General features: G+C 35.1%; 1 protein-coding gene across 2 annotated transcripts in view; it reads right to left on the bottom strand.

Annotated features, from left to right (window-relative positions):
- Window positions 1-23,708, bottom strand: part of LOC145247299 (chitinase-3-like protein 2) — a 134,168-nt gene that overhangs the window by 93,560 nt on the left and 16,900 nt on the right. Inside the window, exon 1 of one of the 2 annotated variants that reach the window (XM_080108921.1) lies at window positions 9,525-9,850. The exons of the other annotated variant lie outside the window; for it this stretch is intronic. The gene's annotated coding sequence lies outside the window, so the exon portion shown is untranslated. Of the gene's footprint in view, window positions 1-9,524; window positions 9,851-23,708 lie in introns of those variants that run through there. 2 annotated transcript variants of the gene reach the window in all.

Below are 23,708 nucleotides of genomic sequence, written 5' to 3'. Positions count from 1 at the left end.
CTTGTTTATGTTGAAACAAATATGCATTGTGGTGCATTTAATTTTATGCAATAATTAAGTAGTTTGGCAATTCGGAATCTGAGCTTCCTAGATGCCGGAAAGCTCTCCAATAGCTTCTTCTATCAGACTGCTAAACTTTGGAATTCCCTCCTTGTTTCCTGCTTCCGTCGCTGCAATAACACGAAGAAGTTTAAATATAATGTGTACACAGACATCTCGCTGCTCAACTCCCAACAATCCCCATCTAGACATGATCCCAAATAGTAGTCCTTTACGTCCAAATGGCAACACGCCTTCTTCGGAGTAAAATAAAGAATAAAACAATCAACCGGTGTACAATTTTATTCGTCCCCTATTAAATTGTAACCCGTAATTTAATAACTTATTTATTTATTCTACGTACGCATTTAATTTAGACGCAAATGCACAAGTTTATATAGTACTAGCAGGCCGTACGGCATTGCCTGGTCGTAAAATACGCTTAAAGATGATATTTTGATTAATGCAGATTTCGTAATAATTATTATACTAGCGGGAAACCCGGCATTGCCCGGGTGTAGTGGGGGTGTGTGCATGCGCGCACGCGCGTGTGTGTGTGTTTGGGGGGGGGTAAATCAAATCAAAATGGAAAATAAAGAGTAATCGAACGTAATAACCCTGTTTAATTTTAAATATAACTTTTTTTTAATCGGAAAAAACAAAAACAAAACAAAACAAAAAAAATACAAAGAACGTGATGCAAAATAAAGAATAAGCGAACGAAAAAAATGGTATAAATTAACCTGTTTAAACGTTAAAACTTCTTAAAAAATCGGAAAAACAAAACAAAACAGCGAATGTGATGGAAACAAAAACGAATGTAAAAATGACATAAATAACCCTGTTTCAATATTTAAGCTAAAAAATATATATATCTGATATCTAGGCTCGAATGTGTAATCTTAAGATAACGATGATGCTGCTATAACGACTGTTCTATGATTGCATTAGCGAAGTTAAGTCGTTTTTTATATTTAAACTAATTCAAGGAAGAAAGTTTCTTACGCATTCGTTTTGTCATAAAGGAACGATTTTTTTGCTACCCCTTCTTGTAGAAAAGTGCCTAATTGAGGGTGATAAAATTAATATTTTTAGCCAATTTTTCGATATTTGTCGTTCAATGGGTCGAGCTTCAAAAGGATACCATCTCGTCACCGCTGTGGAAAATTTTAGGCAGACATACAAACATACATACATTTAAACAGAATTTTGCCCTTTATATTATAGATTATATTGGACCCAATATATAGTAATGATTTAAAATGTTAAAAAAAAATTACTCGTGCACCACAATGGAGAATCGAAAGCGAAACGGTTAACTTTTTACTTTTCCCTTTGACGTTAATGCCTGATCTATGAAGACATACTTGCTTCAAGGTTGAAACATGAATCAATAGCTATTACATTACGCATGCATATTCGAAAAGCCGTCGTTCGACCTTCGCCAGGCAAATTTTATTTCTATATTTTTCACACTTTTGCATCGATTTTCCCCGACTAAAACACAAATATTAAGTTTCGCATGGGTTTGAATACCCTATATATTAAGTTTCATATCTTTCGATTAAAAACTAACAGAGGAGTTTGGTAGGCAATTTTTTAAAAACAAATATATATATACGCACACACACACAATATATATATATATATATATATATATATATATATATATATATATATAAAGAGGTGTGCGTTTACTATAATCTTTTTACGCAACTATTACGCAAGTATAAATCATTTAGAATATCTGCATGAATATAATTACACGTAAACATGATCAACCCATAAGAAAAACGGGGAAAAAACTTATTGGGGATTAATTAAAATGAATGTTTAAAAGAATATGCAAATTAGCTAGATTTTTGCAGATAAATGCAACTCCACGACCCATATATAACAACCTTGTATTTTCTTTTTAAATAAATAGGAACAAAGGGTTTTTAATATAAATATCAATGCACAAATACTCAAATTTATAAGAGTATAGAAGACGGATGTTTGGGCGGTTTCAAATTCGTTTTCTTAATCTCGTAATCAATCATTTATTACAGATGCGCGTTGATAATTATAGACGTAAATTCTACAGATAAATGTTCTGTGTCGTGCTTTAAAACAATTATACTGACACAAAATAATTAACTTTCAAATAAATTATATAATAAAAATACCACCTAACCGTTGCTAGGCACTATTATATGTTTAAATTATAAACAACTAAAATAATACCCGTCCCATGACGGGTAAAATGAATTTCCCAAAATAGTTTTTCACAACGTCCGCTCACACACGCACGCGCGCGCGCACACACACACATACACACACACATACACACACAGTGCCCTATATACTAGTGTTATATGGTTAATCGGAATCAGAAAAATCGGAAGATTTGGGGGTATCGGAATCGGAAAAATTGATGCCTATGTTCTGATGCCAAAACCATTCTTTAAATTGTCTTTTTTTTTGTTGATTTTGCTTAAAGCAAAATCTTCCATTGCCGGTAATAATGATAACATAATAAGTATTTATTGATTTTAAATTACCAATAAAACTAAAATCGATAGATTCTCCTCCACAAGGGTATTTTGACGTTTAAGAAAATATCTGCATATCTAACATGTGTTTTTACGAAAATCGGAGGAAATAACAATCTTATAATTAAATAATGAGAGCTTTATAAAGAATCGGAATCCGTAATTGTATCGGAATCTGGAATTTAGCTCGAAATCGGTGATTGTATCGGAATCGGGAAAAGTATTGGAATCGTCCCATCGCTACACATATAAACACGCCACCCACGTCAATCAAGTTTAATAAGACAGCTAATATGCCCATAAATCTAAATCCACTAGACGAGATTTATTCTTGTTCACGAATCCATTATGACCGAGAAACCACAAGGCAAGTATACTATAACATATTGATCAACTAAAATAATACCCCTTCTAGGACGGGTGGAATTAATTTCTTTCCCAAACAATAGTTTTTCACACACATAATACACACAGAATGCTCTCTTTCTCACTCTCTCTCTCTCTCTCTCTTTATATATATATATCTTTATATATATATATATATATATATATATATATGCTCTCTTTCTCACTCTCTCTCTCTTTATACACACACACATATATATATATATATATATATATATATATATATAACACGTTATCTATGTTAATATATTTAAGTTTAATGAGAGAGCGAATATGCCCATAAATCGTAATCAGTGAATATTCTCATCGTACCATTCCCAAGACAGAAAAAATAAACTTCCATGAAGCATCCAGTTCTCTTGGTTTGTCGAGAAAAGCTTGTCCTTTACTTTTCAATGATTTTATTCATATGCATTCATTAGTCGTAGGGACGAGCAGTTTACATTTTGTTTTGCTTCTCTAGAAACCTATGATACTGTGGAATTTGAAAAGACAAGAGTCGCATTCTAACATTTAAAAACAAATGGTATATTATTTCATTGGAATTCACCATTGAGATGAGTATTATTTATTAATTTATTTATTGCGGACTATTATATCTTTATCTTTCTTAGTTGTTGTTTCGCGACGTTCCGGCTAACTATTCATTTGGCCTTTGTCAGGTTGTAACCGCGACGGGATAGGTACTCTGAATCTATCCCGTCCCCGTTACTACCTGACGAAGGCCAGAGGAATAGTTGGCCGAAACGTCGTGAAACAACAACTAAGAAAGATGAGGATAATAGTCCGCAATAAATTAAATTAATTTAAAAACAACTTTATTATTTTCATAAGTATGACTTGTAAGAAAAAAAAACGGTTAGTTTAGGAAAGAGTAAATATGTAGACGAGGATGACGATTAGACAGACTTCTTGAAAGAGAGAGTTCATGGAAGCGTCTTGAAATCAGTAGTAGTAGGAGCGTTCGTCCATGTATAGACGGAGACAAAAGATTAGTGAGTCCGGTGAGAGAAGGAAAGTTCGTGTCTGTGTATTTGAAGTTATCGTTTGGCAGCAGCCACGATGGATTCAATGTCTTCTCGTCTTAAACGACTTCCGGACCCAAAAGGCTCTGGTGAGTTCTGTTGCGTCACAGGAGAGATGTTGGGGATAGGTCCGAGCCTGGTGAAGAATGTTGACGAGAGCAAGAAAGGAAGAGAGAGAGAGAGAGAGAGAGAGAGAGAGAGAGAGAGAGAGAGAGAGAGAGAGAGAGAGAGAGAGAGAGAGAGAGAAAGAAACAGACATACATACATACATACAGACAGACAGACAGAGACAGGGAGAGAGAGTATCCGTGGTTTAACCGTTATGCACTTAATCACGTTTAACCTTTATGTACACACACACACACACACACACACACACACACACACACACACACACACACACACACACACACATACACACACACACACACATATGTATGTGAAGTTATAACAAATATTGAAACTAAAGTATATCTGGGGAGCACCGGAACTTGCTTTAAGGACAGATATCGTAATCACCTAGCATCGTTTAAAAATGAAACTGAGAAAGAAAATAACACCAAAAATAACGAAAACGACAACAATGTGAATAAAAATGAAAACAGCGGTAGAAAGGATCACAACAATAGTGACAACCACAACTAATATAACGAAAATAGAAACAAAACCAATAGTAATAGCGAAAACAACCGAAAAAAAAACAAAGAAAAACTCAACAACTTTAGCAGTATGGATTAAGGAATTAAAGGAAAATAAGACTGAATATAAATTAAGATGGTCAATAATTGATAAGGGGGAAAATATCAACCTAGCAAATCGAAAAGATGCAACCTATGTATATTAGAATCTTACCATATATTAATATCAAAAGAAAAATTATTAAACAAAAGACTAGATGTAATCCACGGGTGTTTGCACAGAAACAAATATTTAATTTCACGCACTAGAGCAGATTAGTAAACAAAAAAATGCAAGGGAGAAAATCCTGGATAAAAAAATGATACCACGAGAGTGACCTCCCCTGAACCGGGTAATATAATACGAATTCAAATACTAAGCAAAAAAAAAAAAAACAATATTAAAATAAACACGCATAAATGTAGGAATAAAATTATATAAAATTATATGATAATTGAAAAAAAGAACAAATAGGAAAAACAGGGAAAATTAAAACAAAAATAAATAATTAATAAATAAATAAAAAATAAAAATACGGAAGTACGGGTTAAAACGGAAAACTATCTTTAAATAAAACCAAAAGATGGAGAAAGTGAGGAAGCATGGCTGTGGAAATCATTTTACCCGAATACGATGTCCAGCATGTTAAAAATATACCATTTGTTGTAAAAATCTAATGGATAAACATCTGAAGAAGTTGGTGAGGACAGGGTATTTTTACGGAAACATAAATCCTAAAAATTGCCACTCATTAATGAAACAGCTGTAATGGAAAAATCCAGTAAATAAACGGAGATTATAAAAAAGAAAAAGTGAGTCTTTAAATTTTCAAGAAAACTTTGCACTATATATATATATATATATATATATATATATATATATATATATATATATATATATATATATATATGCCCACTAGACACTATTTTCGAGTGTCTATGATCTCTGAGTACAGGGGTTTGTCAAGACATGACATGAGGATGCGGGTGTGTCACAGGAGTCAATCCTTGGACCTTGATTATTCCTGATGACCTCCGCCCCTTATAAAATTTCCATGGAGATGGGGATATTTGCTGATGACATTACGCTCTATAACAGATACGAGGGTAAAACTAATAAACACATATCTAAGGAAATTGATAAAACTCTAGAGGAAGGGTTCCAGTCTGTAATGGAATCAGGCCGTATCTCATTAGTAACGTTCAATTCTGTCACGACTAAGCTCATTTACGTTAAAAGAAACCTTCTAAACCACTGATTGCCATGGCTAATGATACACTGCCTGAAAGTACTTCTCTCAAGCTCCTAGGGTTAACATTCACAGACAACATGAATTAGAAATAATATATTGAGGCAATTGCCAGAGCTGCTGCGAGAAAGGTGGGCTCTCTCTACCTTGTTAAAGTGTCTCCAAGTGATGTTATCTCAAGTAATACACCAGACTAAATGAATTCTTGTCCTGGAGTCCAGTAAGACCAAGAGACCATAAGACAGATATACTATGGCATATTTAATTGGTAAATTGAAAAAAGGAAAATTATGTTCTCAACTTCTTTACTAACTCAGTGTTTGAGACGTAAAGTAGAAATTTAATAGAATATTCGAATATCTATGTATCTTATATAGAGATTAAGTGTTAGACCCTGGGTAGATGCCCCCTCGATTTTTTACAACTTCGACTGAAGTAAAATAATATATATATATATATATATATATATATATATATATATATATATATATATATATTATTCATTAAAAAGTAAACAGTTACACTTGGTCGCTACAAGTAGCCATCTGTTTCAGTCAATGAAACTACGTCAGGCGACTCTGAACTATTCGACGCTAGAAAAAAAAACTTGTTCTCGAGCACTATCTAACAACCTCCTTATATTCATTAGTTCCTACTATTGAATATCTCATGCCTGGATATATATATATATATATATATATATATATATATATATATATATATATATATATATTAGATATTAAGAGTTGATAGATATATATAAATACCCATTAACATACACCTTTCCCGATAAAGCTAGAACCCAGAATTAGATGGAATTGAGCAATTGCACCGAAAATGGAGAACGCCAGATCCAAAGTGGGTTTCGACCTGGGTTCGTGCTTAAGTCGGAGCACGTCACTGATGAGATACAGTACATCGAAACCCACTTTGGGTCTGGCGTTGTCTGTTTTCGACGTAATTGCTCGATTCCATCTAATTCTGGATTCTAGCTTTATCATGAAAAAGTATATGTGAACGGGTATATATATATATATATATATATATATATATATATATATATGTGTGTGTGTGTGTGTGTGTGTGTGTGTGAGCAGAATACCTGTCACATGACAGATAAAATTAATTCTGCCAAGCGAACAATTTTCCTCCCCCACTTGTATGTTCTCTAACGTTCATTAAAATCAAGGTTTTTTTTTTTACACGGGAATCACCACTTATCAAGGCCCGGAGGCCACTCGAGGATAAGGGTTAATGGGTATACATTAGTCATTGTGATTATAGCATAGTAAACATAAGTAGTGGAAATTTTGTAAATTGAATTACTTAGGGGGAACGGTTCATCAAGAACTTGTTTACGTTGGACTTGAAGACAATCAGATTGTAGTTAGCTGGAAAGCAGGCAATCGGAAGAGAGTTCCACAGCTGTGCAGTTCTTAGAAAGAAGCTTTGTTTGTGGAATCTAAATATAGGTTTAGGCACAGATAAAGAGTGTGGGAAATTATTGATAATGGTTTTGGCTAGACGAGTGTTTTTGTGAATGTTTGGCGAGGCGGGGAGCATAGATTGAAGCTCAGATGAGCACTTGACGAAAATAACGATAAAGCAGAGACAGACTCGCAACATCTCTTCTGTAGGAGAGAGGTTGCGGGGAAGAGAAAAGGCCCCCCACCCCCCCACTAAGCTACGAAGTCTATATTGAACTCTGTAAAGGCAGGATAAGCTGCTTCCAGCAGCTCCTGCACAGATGTGGAAACAGTACTCCATCCTTGGCCATACCTGGCTTTTATATAGGTAGAGAATTACATCAGGAGTGAGATATCTACTGGAGCAGTAGAAGGATCACACCATTTTTCCAGCAACCTTGATAATGGGTCGCCATTTATCAAGGCTAAACCCATTCGAAGATAAATGTTATTTATATTGATAGATGGTCAGTCGAGTGGTGAATTTTATGAGAGGATTGAAAATAACAGATGGAACGAATACACTTTTATAATCCATGAGAATAGTTAACGACAAGTGTTTATGTGACGGCTATTGTAGTCCTTAGGAAAGCATTCTCATTGCAATGTGTCCCACAGATGGGAAGTTTTTAGAAAGACACTCTGTGTTTTTGCATATTTTTAAGCGCCTTGAATAAAGTTTGAATTTGCTCAGTATTTCAGCAAATATTATTATTATTATTATTATTAATAATAATAATAATAATGATGATGATGATGACGATGATGATGACAAATGATGATGGTATTGTAGAGGTATGACGGGACATGACAACCAAGCAAATAAACGCAGATTCTATGAACAAAGCTTCTTTCCCAGAACTGTCTGCCTGTGGAACACTGTCCCGCTGGCATGCTTCCTGGCTAAATACAACATGGCAGCCTTCAAATTTAATGTAAACAAGTTCCTGTTAGGTCGTCCTCATAAATAATCAGATTCCACCCAATTTATATCATTAAGGATCACTTCACTACCATCTTGCATTCATTAACCCTTATCCTCGAGTAGCCTTCTGGCCTTGATAAGTGGTGTCTCCCAAGTAAAAATAAAAAATAAAACAAAACACAAGCATAATCATTCTGATTTGGTAATAATTGACAAGGTGTCAAAAAGGTGTAAAATCTTAGACTTAGCAATGCCCTGGGACAAGAATGTGATAGAGAAGTGTTATAATATAATTTTATTCTTAGTAAGTCTTGTTGAATCTAGCAGTGCTCAATGCCCGAGATAGAATGCGTTTGTAATTAGTGATGGATACTTTTTGATTTGAAACTGTCCAATACGCTAGATAGGGTAGTGTAACTCTTAACATATGCTCAATCTGTCGGTGTTCATTACCCGAAATACAACAGGTACGCGTAATCTCGGTGTTGCCCAGGAGCAATAGCTTTAAAACTAAAATCTCAGCTTATTGTTTTGTTTAATACATAAGTAATGGTCAGTAAAAAGAGATATAAGTTTTAATACAAAGATGTTACAGATAATTTGGTGCTTGTTAAGACAGAGTCCCTTTAAACAAAGAATATTACTTAATTGTCATGTCGAAAATAGTCATACATCCAAAAATGACGAAAATTCACCGAGTAGAACAACTACGATTAAAAAAATTTTTTTTAATGTCTATCGCTAGAGGTTAAAACTGTTGAAAATTATTATAGTGTAATTTAAAATAAGCGTTTCGAGTTATGTACCCATTTTGAATTCTCCACCGTCTACTTTATAATATCTAAAAATGCAATTTTACCCACTTTTCCTTAAAATTTAATTTTAGCTATAAATAACTTTCTACGCGATGAATTTTCGTAATTTTTGGATGTTATTACTATTTTTTGACATTACAGTTAAATAAGAAATACTATTTTTGCTTAAAAGGACATATTAAAAAAATAATTGATCTGTTGACTCGATCAAGCTTCGACAATTCGGTTTTGTTTAATGAGAATTTCTGTTACAACGTTGGGTAGTCCTGCTAGTTCATATGAATTACATAACTTACTGATTAAAGTTATCGTTTGCCTATATATAACAAAACAATAGAAAAGTTAAGTAAGTGCAGAAACGAATCGGATGTAAGAAAAAAAAACTTACCTGATAATGAACGAAGAAAATTCATTAAAAAGAAAATGTTTTTCCCTTCTCTCTCACTTTTTATTTAGTTTTGTAAGGCCAACTAAGTTTTTCTCAAAGGTTGACAGTCGTGTCTCCGTCTCTGACCTGACTGGACACCCCCGACCCGACTGTATGTCCATTTATGCAAACATCTGTTCTTTCTTTCTCTGGCTCTTGGGGTGAGGGTCGGGATAGGAGTATTGTCATGATGTGTGGGTGGTGGTGGTGGTGGTTACTTCCCTTTATTCATCCATCCTTCCCACGCTTCTGGGTCCGTTTGTTTGGACTCGAAACTTGATTATGACAACCACTTTCCATCACCCCCTCTTCATCCCTTTCTTCTCTCTCTCACTCTCTCACGCTTTTTCTCTCTCTCTCTCTCTCTCTCTCTCTCTCTCTCTCTCTCTCTCTCCCTCCCTATCTATCTCTCTTTTCTATTTCTATCTTTCTCTCTCTTTTACACACACACTTTCTCTCCTCTACTCTGTTTCTTCATCCTACTCAGTCTCTTTCTCTCTCTAAATCCGTTTAATCTTTCTCTCTACTCTCTCAATCTCTCTCCAACGCTCTCTCTCTCTCTCTCTCTCTCTCTCTATATATATATATATATATATATATATATATATATATATATATGCCTTTATCTCTCGCTAATTAGGCCTTTTAACTCTCCTTTTATCTCTCTCATTCTCTCTTCTCATTAAATCTTTTATAGTCTCTCTCCTTTTTCTCTTTTTCTCTCTTCACACACACACACACACACACACACATACACACATACATATATATGCGTCATTCCAATAGAAATCCTCCTATTTTTTAATACTCAAAACGTTGAAGAGCTACGAAAACGAGAGTGTTACCATTAAAACGAGCAATATTTTGCGTTCCAGAATTTATTCTTCCACATACTCAGCACCATTCTCAATGCACTTTTGTCTGAAACTCAATTATGCATCTCTGCTTCTGATGCATTCTGATGCCATGGCAAAGGTTATATCTGCAACACAGAGGTGAAACTTTAATGTTATTAACGCAGAAGTGCAGTCAACATAACAATGTAATTTACATTCCATTTTGATCTACTCGGGCGGAATAGAAAATAGGAGACATGACTTTAGGTTCGCTCCTCGTGTATCTATTTAAATAAAGTCGTTTGCTTGTCTGTTTGTTCACAATTTGATTAAGATGTACAAAAGGTACACTGTTCCACGCACTTTCATTCCATCATGGTTTATATATATATATATATATATATATATATATATATATATATATATATATATATATACTTTTTAGTAAAATTATTACATTCAAGAAATAACTTTATTACCATACTACATTTAAGAACATCTATTTTACTGATTAGCTCTATGTCATTAATTGTTTATTGTAATAGAATCGTTTTGATTTTCATATTTAGAAATATTATTTAAAGTTGATTCATTTCATTTATATTTTAATTTAATTCATAATCAATTTAATTTATTTCCGATTATTATTAGCCTACACGAGTTGCCTTTAAAAACGGAAGTTTATATATTTAGGCCGTGGGAGCTATTTCACCTTTTAAACCATGAGAGTTATTTCCCGTTGAGTTTTCATAGACAAAAATGGATGTGTTTTATGCTTCCATAAATCCAACATGTAGTTCACTTTCAGGAAACTCGCAAGAAGTTAACATATCCTGCGTATCTTAAATAGTATGTGACTAAACTCCTAGTCCGCCAATATGTTTCAACCTGGCAAAGTCGGGTATATACAGAGTGTATCTATTCACACACACACACACACACACACACACACACACACACACACACACACACATATATATATATATATATATATATATATATATATATATAAAGCAAATAATAAATAAAACAAAACATTATAAACCCGTAAAGAAGGTATACAAAATTTTTAATTATCCGACAAGAAGTACAAAGAAACTTGAAAGACCTTATTCCGAAAAATGCAAGAAAAGAGATTTGCAAAATATACAATACATTTTGCAGGTTAACGCATTAAAAGAAACTACAAATATAAAAGTAACCATATTTGCACTAAAAAAAAGTTATTAAACTGTTAGCGAAAGTTTATAGGGATTCATAATGATTATGAAAGCAGGAAACAAGGAAAAAGGGGAGAAAAATGATACGGTAAAAATTCATTGAATAAGAAGGTAAAATCCACAACAAGATAAATCCTAAAATAGATCCATTGATAATCCATTGTTTATACATAAGAACGGGAAAACAGAATTATAGATGTCCAGGGTAAATCAATGCTTTCAGAAAAAAAAAACCCATCAGATCACGGAGAAGCAAAATTAAAGTTCTTTAAACAAACAACAACAAAAAAAAGACCGTACACACACACACGCACACACACACACGCATGCACACACACACGCTCGCGCACACACACACAAACACACGCACACGCACATACACATACATACACACACATATTAGATTAGTGCAAAAACAATATTGTTTTCTCACATATAATACTTTTATATATGATTTCTGAATTAATTCATTGATATATGTAGCCGTATTATATATCATTTTAAATCACGTTTATCGCTCTATAGAATCGTGTTATTCGTTACCGTCCTCAATCTTTCATTCATTTTTGTAGACTTTTCGACAGCATGGACAAAATTCAAATCTGCACGATTTTTTTTTGTTCCAGTTCAAACTAGGCCGAAAAGCTACCGAGACAGCTCGTGATATCAAAGATGCGTTTGACCCAAGAACCACTAACGAACGTGTGGCTCAACGGTGGTTCAATAAATTTTGCAATGGGGACGAGAACTTCGAAGATGAAAACGGTCGCGGCCAACCGACTACGGTTGATAACGAACATTTGAAAGCCTTAATTGTAGGCAATCCTCGCAAACCCATACGAGAAATTGCTGTTGAACGCGATGTCGACCACTCAACAGTTGTTCGCCAGTTAAAGCAAATAGGGAAGTAAAAAAAGTTTGATAAATGAGTGCCGCATGAATTGAACGATAATAAAAGAAATCGTCGTTTTGAGTTGTCTTCTACGCTCCTTCTGCGCAACAAAAACGACCCATTTCTCGAGCGGACTGTGACGTGCGATGAGAAGTGAATCCTACACGACAACCAGCGACGTTCGACACAGTGGTTGGATACCGGAGAAGCTTCATAACACTTCCTGAAGCCGAAATTGCACCAAAAAAGTTATGGTGACTGTTTGGTGGTCTGCGGCCAGTCTCATCCATCATAGCTTCTTGGGTCCGGGCGAAACGATTACTGCAGAGAAGTACTGCCGACAAATTGACGAAATGCACCAGAAGCTCCAACGTATGTGCACGAGATTGGTCAATATGAAGGGACCAATTCTCCTCCATGACAACGCTCGCCCGCATGTTGCTCAACTGACCTTGGAGAAGCTGAACGAATTGGACTACGAAACTCTGCCTCATCCACCATATTCACCGGACCTCTCACCCACCGATTATCACTTTTTCAATCATCTCGACAAATTCCTGCGCGAAAAATACTTCAAAAGCCGAGATGATGCCGAATAGGCCTCTAATGACTTCATCGCTTCCAGAATTCTGGATTTCTATGCTCATGGGATAAATAAACTTTATTTATCGTTGGCAGAAGTGTGTCGATTCTAATAGTTCTTATTTGGATAATTAAAGTTTATTATGGAAGGAGTTTTGATTTTTTTAAGGTGAACGTCAAGAAACCTAATATCTATATCTATATCTATATATATATATATATATATATATATATATATATATATATATATATATACACACATATATATATAGATATATATGCATATATATATATATATATATATATATATATATATATATATATAATACGCATCAGGTGGGTTTGAAAGCCAAATCACAACGCAATATTGCAAAAATAAACAATATTTTACTTGTTTGAAATTTATAATTTAAATATATTTTGGAGCCAAACTCTAACTTCGGTATTTTGTACAACTTTTTTCTTTTTTTTTCTTCTTCTTTCTTGCAATGTTGTAAAGAAAGAAAAGTCAGTTAGTAAAGATCCGCGTGTTGTCTGTCATCGGTTGTATTTTGAAATCCCAGAACGGTGCATTGGCTACGCGATACTAATGTTAGAGGTGTGAGTTCCGTTATGGAGACGTTTATTCAATTTGAATAAAATAAAATACGCATCAGGTGCGCTTGAAAGCAAAATCACAACGCAATATTACTAAAATTAATATTTAACTTGTTTGAAATTTATAATTTAAATATATTTTGGAGTCAATATTCGCACAAAAGCAGATGGAAGCCCTTTTAACTTGGCCCATCTACGTGCTAAAAGTTAAGTCCGCATAGCTTTTATCAGGGAAATGCTGTTCGCAGATGATTCAGCATTAGCGGCCCATTTTGAGGAAGCCCTCTAACAGCTCAATGAGCGCCTCGCCGATGCTCGCAACGAGTTTGGTCTGACAATAAGCCCCAAGAAAGCAAATGGCATGGCTCAAGATTCCAGGAAGATGCCCCCTTCATATTCATTGACGATCACACACTGGGGGTGGTGAACGACTTCACCTATCTAGGCGCCATTATTTCCAACAACCTCTTACTGAACGCTGAGCTAAACACCCACATCGGGAAAGCAGCAACAACTATGGCCCGTCTGACCAAGAGAGCGTGGAGTAGCCACATGCTGACCATAAAGACAAAGATGAGGATATATCAAGCCTGTTTCCTCAGCATCCTACTCTACTGCAGTGAGACATGGCCCCTCTACAAGTATCAAGAGCGCAATCTAAGAAAGATCTTAGGCATTACATGGCAGGACCGCATTCCGAACAAAGACGTTCTTGCCAAAGCAAATCGTCCAATCATGTTTGCTCTCCTCTCCTAGAGACGTCTACCCTGGCCGGGGCACATCGTTCGCAAGTAGGATGGCCGAATTCCAAACGACATCCTGTATGGCGAGCTCTTAGCCGGCAGCAGATCAACCGGTAGCCCACTCCTCAGATTTAAGTATGTGTGCAAAGGGACTTAATATCGACCCTGTTGATCTTGAATCCTCTGCTGCAAACTGTGACTCCTGGTGGGGGTGGGGGTGGGGGTTCAAAGTCAAGAAATGTGTCCGGCTGAGCGGGGAGAGAATAAATGAATAGTTGGAGAAGAGAAGCAGGCGCAAAAGGGCAGCATCAGCAGCAGCATCGGAAGAGTATGACAGAAGGTATCCCCGCGGGAAGTGCAACAGAATCTGCCGCTCCCGCATCGGTCTGCTCAGTTACAGCAACAGTTTCCACCATCCATGCCAACCTTCAGGCACGATTCTCCATCGTCTATCAAGACGGAACGACGCCAACAATTTTTCTTTCTTTTTTTCTTCATCTTGCTTGCCATGAAGAAAGAAGAAAAAAAGAAAAAAAAAAAGGATGAACACACACACACACACACATACACACACATACACACATATATATTTGTAGTCATCGACATACAGTCCTGTTTCGTTGTATCAGAACTCATCAGTGCCGCTAGACTAGCATCTCTCCCAAGTCAAGGATTGAACCTAGAACCGCCGTGTTGACATTCGGCGACACTAGAAGATGTACCGGGCAATGCCCGGTATTAAACAAACGTTAAATTCCTTTAAAAAATCAAGTAAAAAACGGAAAGAAACTGAGACATGTGCATGCGAGTATTATTTTGTTTTTCTAAAAGGTTCACTTCTTGTAAGTAAAAAAAGAATAATACTCGAACTGAGATTGAAACCAAAACCTAAAGCCAGTGAGTTAATTGCGATAACAATTAACACTATCTTTAAAAATTGTCTTCAAACCTATTTATTCTTTACATAATATGAACGAATCGCGCATGCGCAGACGTGAAGCAGTTGACAAACAGATAAAAATCCGATGACCTACAAACACTAACTTTTCAAATTTGACACCTTAGCATCTCTTCTTTATATGGAACAACAGAAAAATAATAACCGAGAGGATTCGAAATTATGCACAAAGTTATTACCTTGAAGTTAGTATACGATATATATACGGCATAATCACGTTGACACACAGTTCTCGTCAGATCATCGAATTAAGCAACGTCGAGCCTGGTTAGTACCAGATCGGTGACCATTTAGGAATTCTAGTCGCTATATGAGCTCTCCGCTTATCTCGGCATTAGTTTCCAGTCGTCATGTACACACTTCACTGGCTACTAGTATTTAACAATGTCGACTAAGGAGAGGTGTGGTTGGAGATTGCGCACCTACTGTCACAAAAATTTCACGCGCAGGCACACCTTCGTGGGCATCCATAGTCTGTCAAAGACGAAAGGAGACCCCCATAGTATACGATGGAGGTGATATTATAATTTCAGTGGCTGAGTAGGTACTGATATCCCTGGCATCACCAGTAGTTGGGATAAAAGAAGTGGTCATTCAAGAGTTAAAATAATATATTCAGCTTTGCAGTTTCATTATAAATGCAACTAAATTGATTGATAGGAAAGTCTATATGTAGTTTCTTGTGAATAAGGTATAAATTACAAATCAAGGCAATGGGAATGAAATGTTTACCCGATACCAGCCGGGGTAAACTTAAACCTAAAATAAATATTAATGAGAATAGCATTCTTTGAAAATCCGCGGAATAAGGATTTTTTGAAAATTGTTTTTGGAGTATTCTGTGGAACTATAAATTTACTTGTAAATTTATCGTTACAGCCTTTTTTTTTAATTACATTTTCACCCAAAACAAGGCACATTGCCACTTTGGTGTAGGGGGCTACTATCAGGGGCAGCAAATACTGGGGGAATTATGTAGGGATTTGGGCAGCAAGATGTTTGTTCACGTTGCACTTGAACTTCTGCACGTCAGTACAGTTGGAGAAGCAGTGACCTGGAATGGAATTCCACAGTCTAGCGGTTCTGGGGAAGAAACTACTGGAGTAGAAAGATCTTTTACATCTAGGGATCTCTACAGTGTGGGGGCGGGATTTTGCAGCCTGTCGGGTATGTCGAGGGTGTTCACGCCGTGGGGGCACAAGTGATTGCAGTTCATCAGAGCATTCACCATTAAAATACTTGTAGAACAGGCAGGGGGATGCAACGTTCCGTCGATGGAACAGAGGCTGAAGCTTAATTTCTTTTCTCTTCTGTATATATATATATATGTATTATTATTATTAGGTTATAAAAAATATATATTTATACAATTAAGCTACACAGAATATTTCGCGTTCGTAAGGCTTATGCTTATGCCTGATGAATTCTCACGAAACTGAAACGCAGAATATTCTGTGTAGCTTAATTGCCATATATATTTTTATAACTTAATACCTAGCTCTACCTACGTATTGAGCACTGTTGAAGTAAATATTGAAAATTTACGCATAAAATTATATCTTCGTATATTAATTCATGTGATTAAATCATTTGCAAAGTGAACCGAAAGCTTCTGTTTAATTATATCTTTCTAAAAAAAGTTGTCGTTTTTCTTATCTTTTTAGTGTTGAAGTCGACTGGTAAATACACAAGATATATACATATATCTTTATATATATATAGAGAGAGAGATAGAGAAAGAGAGGGAGAGGAGGAATATTGGCTTTGGAGAAAATTAATATAACATAATTAAAACAAATGAATTACAGAAAAATATTTATGTCTAATATACATTCAATATTTTTTTACTTGAAAAGAAGCACATAAAAGTTATTTATTCGAACGAGTATCGACCTATGCCTGCGTTATGTCGATGACACCTTTCGCTTCTTTGACAACGAGGCGAAAACGGTTGCTTTTTTGTATCACTTAATAACGTTCATCCAGCGCTTTGGTTTACGGTAGACAAAGAAACTAATTTTAATATTACATTTTTACTCTAGTAGTTCCTACTGGTTATGTATGCACTTTGATGTATATAGCTAAACTTTTCAGAAATCTACTAATCTCATTGACTGAAACAGATGACTGTTTGTAGCGACCGTATGTAACTGTTTACCCTCAAATATAAATATTTATATATATATATATATATATATATATATATATATGTGTATATGATGATGATATATGCATATATACATATATATGTGTGTTTGTGCGACTGCGTGCGCGCGCGTGTATGTGTAAGGCACTTTGTCTCTGTGTGTGAGTTCATTTCCTATAGTTGTGAAACGGCTGGACCAATTTTTTAAAATTCTACACATATATACTTTATGTGTTTGGGGTGAGTTTAGATAGGTTTTTTTTATCGGAATGCCCCGATAATTATCACAAACATCCGATTAAAGAAGGAAGTCCGATTTTGACCAAACACTCTGATACAGCATAAAACCAAATGGACGACAACATAGGTCTGGTTGAAAAAACAACGCGTGGGTTCGACGCAGAAATAACACCGTTTTACAGACAAAGAGATTTGCTTAGAAGATCATAATGTATTATTGCCCCCCCACCCCCACAATGTGGCAATTCCGGACATTTTGAGTGATCATATGACCATCTACGCTCAACGGTTTCAGAGATACAGTGCTGTTTGCTGTTCGTACTTCACTAAAAATGGGCGTGGCCATTTCGTCAATTTCGTCGTCAGTGACAGATGTGTCACTTAACAAACATTAATTAGTGACCTTCAATTAACACATGTCTGAAGAGTTTAGCTGAATACATTAAAGTGCATACATAACCAGCATGAGCAACTCTAGTATTTTAGATGTTCTTGTTTCCAAGACATCCTTATGTTTTCTTACTTCCGTTTATCGTCAACCAACATTTACTGGTCTCTATACGCGTTGGGACTCTTTTTGTCCTGCAAACCAAAAGATTAATTTAATGAAGTCTTTAGCACATAGGGCCTTGATGATTTATTCTGAAGTTAATCTGGATGACGAGCTTAAATTCACTACTAAGACTCTTTACCACAATGGCTACCACTTAGACATTTTCAAACTACTATTAATAAGGAGGTTTCCAATTTTTACAAATCTAAAGAAATTGTAGTTAATAGATGTCCTGTTTACCTTCGTCTGCCTTGGCTAGGTCATATCAGCGACCGATTTGCTAAGCAAATCTCTTTGTCTGTGCAACGGTGTTATTTTTGCATCGAACCCACGCGTTGTTTTTTCAACCAGACCTATGTTGTCGTCTATTTGGTTTTATGCTGTATCAGAGTGTTTGGTCAAGATCGAACTTCCTTCTTTAATGGGATGTTTTCGATTATCAATTTGTGATAATTATCGGGGCATTCCGATAAAAAAAAACCTATCTTACATTGGGTTCATATCCATGGACTGAGTTGGTCATGGGTGTTTATTAATCCCATTTTGGCTCAACCAATGTTGTGTCGCCCTACCAGTTACAATGAGCTCCGTCAACCATAAATACGGAGTTAACTTGGTTCATTGTTTATGTTTTATTTTTTATTACATTTTCATCTCAAACAAGGCACATTGCCACTTTGATGTAAGGGGCTTCCTTGGCCTTTTAGCTAAGATCAAAGTGTAGTATCTGGCCTTAAGATGCCGCGCTTCCATTTCTTGTTCTCTTTCAGTGGAGGAACAGTCCTTCACGACTGAGACATTTTTTTTTTATTCTTGTACCTTTTCTCCACGTTAAAAAACGACCCCGGTGTCTAACTCTGTCCCGTGAAGATGCATTGTAACTAGGTACTATCAGGGACATAAGCTAGAGGGGTACTATGTGGGGAGTTGGGCAGCAATATGTCGATTCACGTTACACTTGAACTTCTGCATGTCAGTACAGTTGGGGAAGCAGGAACCCGGAAGGGTATTCCAAAGTCTAGCGGTTATGGGGAAGAAACTACTGGAGTCGAAGGCTCTCTTACATCTAGGGATCTCAATTGTGAAGGGGTGGGATTTTGCTGCTTGTCGGGTTTGGCGGGGGTATTTACGTCGAGGGGGTACAAGTGCTTACAGTTCATCGGAGCATTCATCGTTAAAGTACTTGTAGAACAGGCAGAGGGATGCTACAGTTCGACGATGGGACAGAGGCTGAAGCTTAGATGACAGTTTAGGACCTATCAGATTGGCAACTCTCTTTTGAATCTTGTCTAGGAGTGAGAGACTAGTAGCAGATGCGCCAGACCAAATATGACAACAATACTCCATACATGGGCGAATGGTAGCCTTATAGAAGTACAGAATACTTCCGACGTTAGTAGTTTTCTAGCACGGTAGAGAGAACCTACATTTTTCGCAGCAGTCCTGGCAATGCTCTCAATGTAATTATTCCAACTCATGTTTCCTGTGAACGTTAGGCCGAGGAGTTTAAAAGATGTACTTTTAGATAAAGAGTCTTTGACCATTGCTTTTGGTGGTAGAGAAGGTTTCTTGTAATCATTGAAGGAAATAAGAAGGAAACATTGTAGGAGCCATTCATGTAAAATTGAAACATATTTAGCAGAATTGATGTTCCTTCGCACTCCACCAGGTTTGAGCGACCATCACTCCATATTGCACATCATATCAATACCGAGAAAACCTAAATAATGTTTCAGCATTAACTGCAGTGTTTTAAAGTCAAACTTTTGTTAAGAGAACCTCCATATCCATACACTTTCACTCTCGGAAATAATGCAAATTGTGACTTATCAGAGAAAATGACATTGGTCAAAAAGGTCATACGCCTCTTCGCCATATAACGAGCCCGATCTTTTCTGCGTTTGATATTGGCAGAATGAAGAAGTTTCTTTTTCGAAGGTCTTTAATAGTAGCCCAACTTCTGAAGATGCCTGACAGCTGTTCTTAGACTGACACCAATTTAAAAAAAAAATTACCTCTGCAGTCTCTACCAAATTACTCAGCAAATTTTGGGTCTAAACATTTGAAATTTTACATACGGTGTATTCAGACATAGGACAAGCTTTTTAATTGTTTTTTTTTGCTTCCAAGTGGTCAAGGTTAAAAAGATTTTACCTTTGCAGTCCCAATAAAAATATTAAGCCAATTTTGGATCTAAACATTTGCAATTTTACATAAAGGGTATTCAAACGTGTAACAAACTTTTTAATTTTTTTTTTTTTTGGGCGAAACTTTCACTGTCAAGAGGTCAAAGTTGAAAGAGTTGACCTTTGTAGATTCTACGAAACTCCTTCGCCAATTTTGGGTCTAAACACTTGAAATTTTATATGTAAGTTACTTGAGTATTAGTCAAACATTTTAATTTGATTTGAGCCCAAAACAATACATGTTAAGGGGTCAAAATTTGGGCCAAAATTAAAAAAATTAAACCTCTGCGGTCTCTAGCAACTTTTCTCTATGGTAGTTAAGGAAGCCTATTATATAGAAAGGCATTACCGTAGATATTCACACTTTTTCATAAATACATATGCACATGAAGTTATGAACAGCACATAGGGCTCGAGCATAGCCGGGCTGAACTGCTAATATATATATATATATATATATATATATATATATATATATATATATATATATATATATATACGAGCAAACAGTTAATAAAACATGTTAAAAACACTTTGAAAAAGAGTTGAAACATATTTAATCTCAAATGGAAACACTTGATAAGTTGATAGTCCTTAATCCGCGGAGTTTTGAAGAAATACTTTCCTTCTCATCAGAGGGTAGGAATTAGCAACATTTTTTATTTTATATATATATATATATATATCTATATATATATTAGTGAAATTTTTTGTGTGTATGTCTATCTGTCTGTGTACATTTTCCCTGTCAATTTTCAGTCTACAGACTCGAGATTTGACATAAGGGATATTGAGATTTGGGAAAAATCTTTCTAATCGATTTTCAGCCAAAAATCGATTTGATTTGAGCCCAAAAAAATAAATGTAAAGGAGTCAAAATTGGGATCAAAGTTAAAAAAAAAACCCTCTACAGTCTCTACATAATTACTCAGCCAATTTTTGGTCTAAATATTTGAAATTTTACATTAAGTGTATTCAGACATAGGGCAAGCTTTCTAATCGACTTTTTTTTTCCGAAAATGTAGTTGTAAATAAATTCATAACTTAAAATATTGCAGCATGAAGATTTTTTTTAAACTTCAATTTATAACATTATATAATCAATTCTTAATGCTGCAATATTTTGTTATGAATTTATTATATTTTTACTAGAATATCTTGTATTTTTCTTTTTTGGTCTTAACAACTAGTGCTTTACTTTTCCATGTTTAAGCTTAATCATATTACTTTTCATGCTCGCATTTTTCTATTGTAATATATATATATATGTATATATATATACATATATATATATAAATATATATACAAAATATATTTGTAGTCATCGACATACGGTCCTGTTTCGTTGTATCACAACTCACCAGTGCCGCTAGACTAGCACCTCTCCCAAGCCGAGGATCGAACCTAGAACCGTCGTGTTGACAGTTCTACCCCTCGACCACTGAAGAAATGCACGCAACTAATCTGTCCGAATGTCTATTTGAATAAACATCCGTCCGCTACTTGTAAAGTGCTCAAACGCTTGTTTGTAAACAAACCGCGAGCTTCGCATTTTTCAGCCAAATAATACATGTATATATATATATATATATAAATATACATATATACATATATATATATATATACATATATATATACACACACACACACACATATATATATATATATATATATATATATATATATATATATATATATATATATAAAGTTTTATTTATACAAACATAGCATGGCTCTATATCCAGAACATATTTGATCCCAACTATCACAATCTCGATTTCATCAAGCTAAAAATAATTCATTCACTATCTTGTCATTTTTAAAAATGAAACAAAATTACTGTCCATTAAGGTCACGTGACCAAATCCGAAATATTATTTTCGAACATACTTATCGTTAAGACTTCCTATATTCACATGTCAAACGATGATGTATGGAAGTGAAACTTTGTCAGTAAGAGTTGAGGACATGCGTCGCATGGGGAGAAATGATAGTATGGATGTCTCATGAGAGTCTTAAAGAAGGGCTTAATTCTGATGACTCCAGAAGAAGATTAAATCTATCGAGAGATGTGTTCAAAGCGGTACACTTCGTTGGTATGGCCATGTTGGGTGTCTTGAGTGAGCAGATGTAGAGCAGTTGGAGTAGCAGGTTCAGTTCACAGTAGAAGACCAAAAGAAAACAACTGATTACACCAAGGAATCACCACACTCTTCAGTATATATAGGTACACTTTTGTGTTGACTTTAAAGCCAATTCGAAGAAGTGAGATGGGATGATGTGGCCTTCACTCGAAACCACATCGAAGACCATAATCGTGACCGGAAACTTTGTTTTCGTCACCCTGGGTACGTCCCTATTATTCGTGGCAATTCAGCCATGCATTTTGAGGATGCTGGCAATGGTCTTATTGTCATAACTTTGATCGGTAGAAAGCATGACTTGTACAGCGGTGCATCTCGGATCTTGTCACTTTCAGATATGACAGAAGGCCCCTATAGCAACAAAAAGAAAGAAAGAAAGAAACCGGTTTTCATCAAACGGAAATAGAATCATGTCATCTTTTCTAGAGCAACAATTTTATCGTCCCCTGTACTTGTCAATATCAGGAAAACTTACAATTTTATAAAGTTGAGTCACAACTTAAATGAGATTTTCATTTTGATTATGAACAACATCATGAGAGGATTAGAAATGTTGGGTGAAAAGGGCAGAATTTGATTACTAAGGATGACAGATGTACAAATGTGTTGACATTGGACTTGAAAACCACCAGGTTGTAGACAGCAGGGAGCAATTCATTGGTATTATGATCCATAGATAAAAAATTATTGAAAAGTAACTCCGTTCATTCAGCTATTTATTTGTCTATGCCATATATATATATATATATATATATATATATATATATATATATATATATATAGTGCCGGCAAATATATATATATATATATATATATATACATATATATATATATATATATATATATATATATAGTGCCGGCAAATATATATATATATATATATATATATATATATATATATATATATATAGTGCCGGCAAATATATATATATATATATATATATATATATATAGTACCGGCAAATATATATATATATATATATATATATATATATATATATATATATATATATATATGTATATATACATATATATGCAGTGCCGGCAA

This window comes from Euprymna scolopes, chromosome 25 (assembly GCF_053919585.1).
Source record: "Euprymna scolopes isolate OS-2025 chromosome 25, ASM5391958v1, whole genome shotgun sequence".
NCBI lineage: Eukaryota > Metazoa > Mollusca > Cephalopoda > Sepiida > Sepiolidae > Euprymna > Euprymna scolopes.
This window is presented reverse-complemented; position numbering and strand designations above follow the sequence as displayed.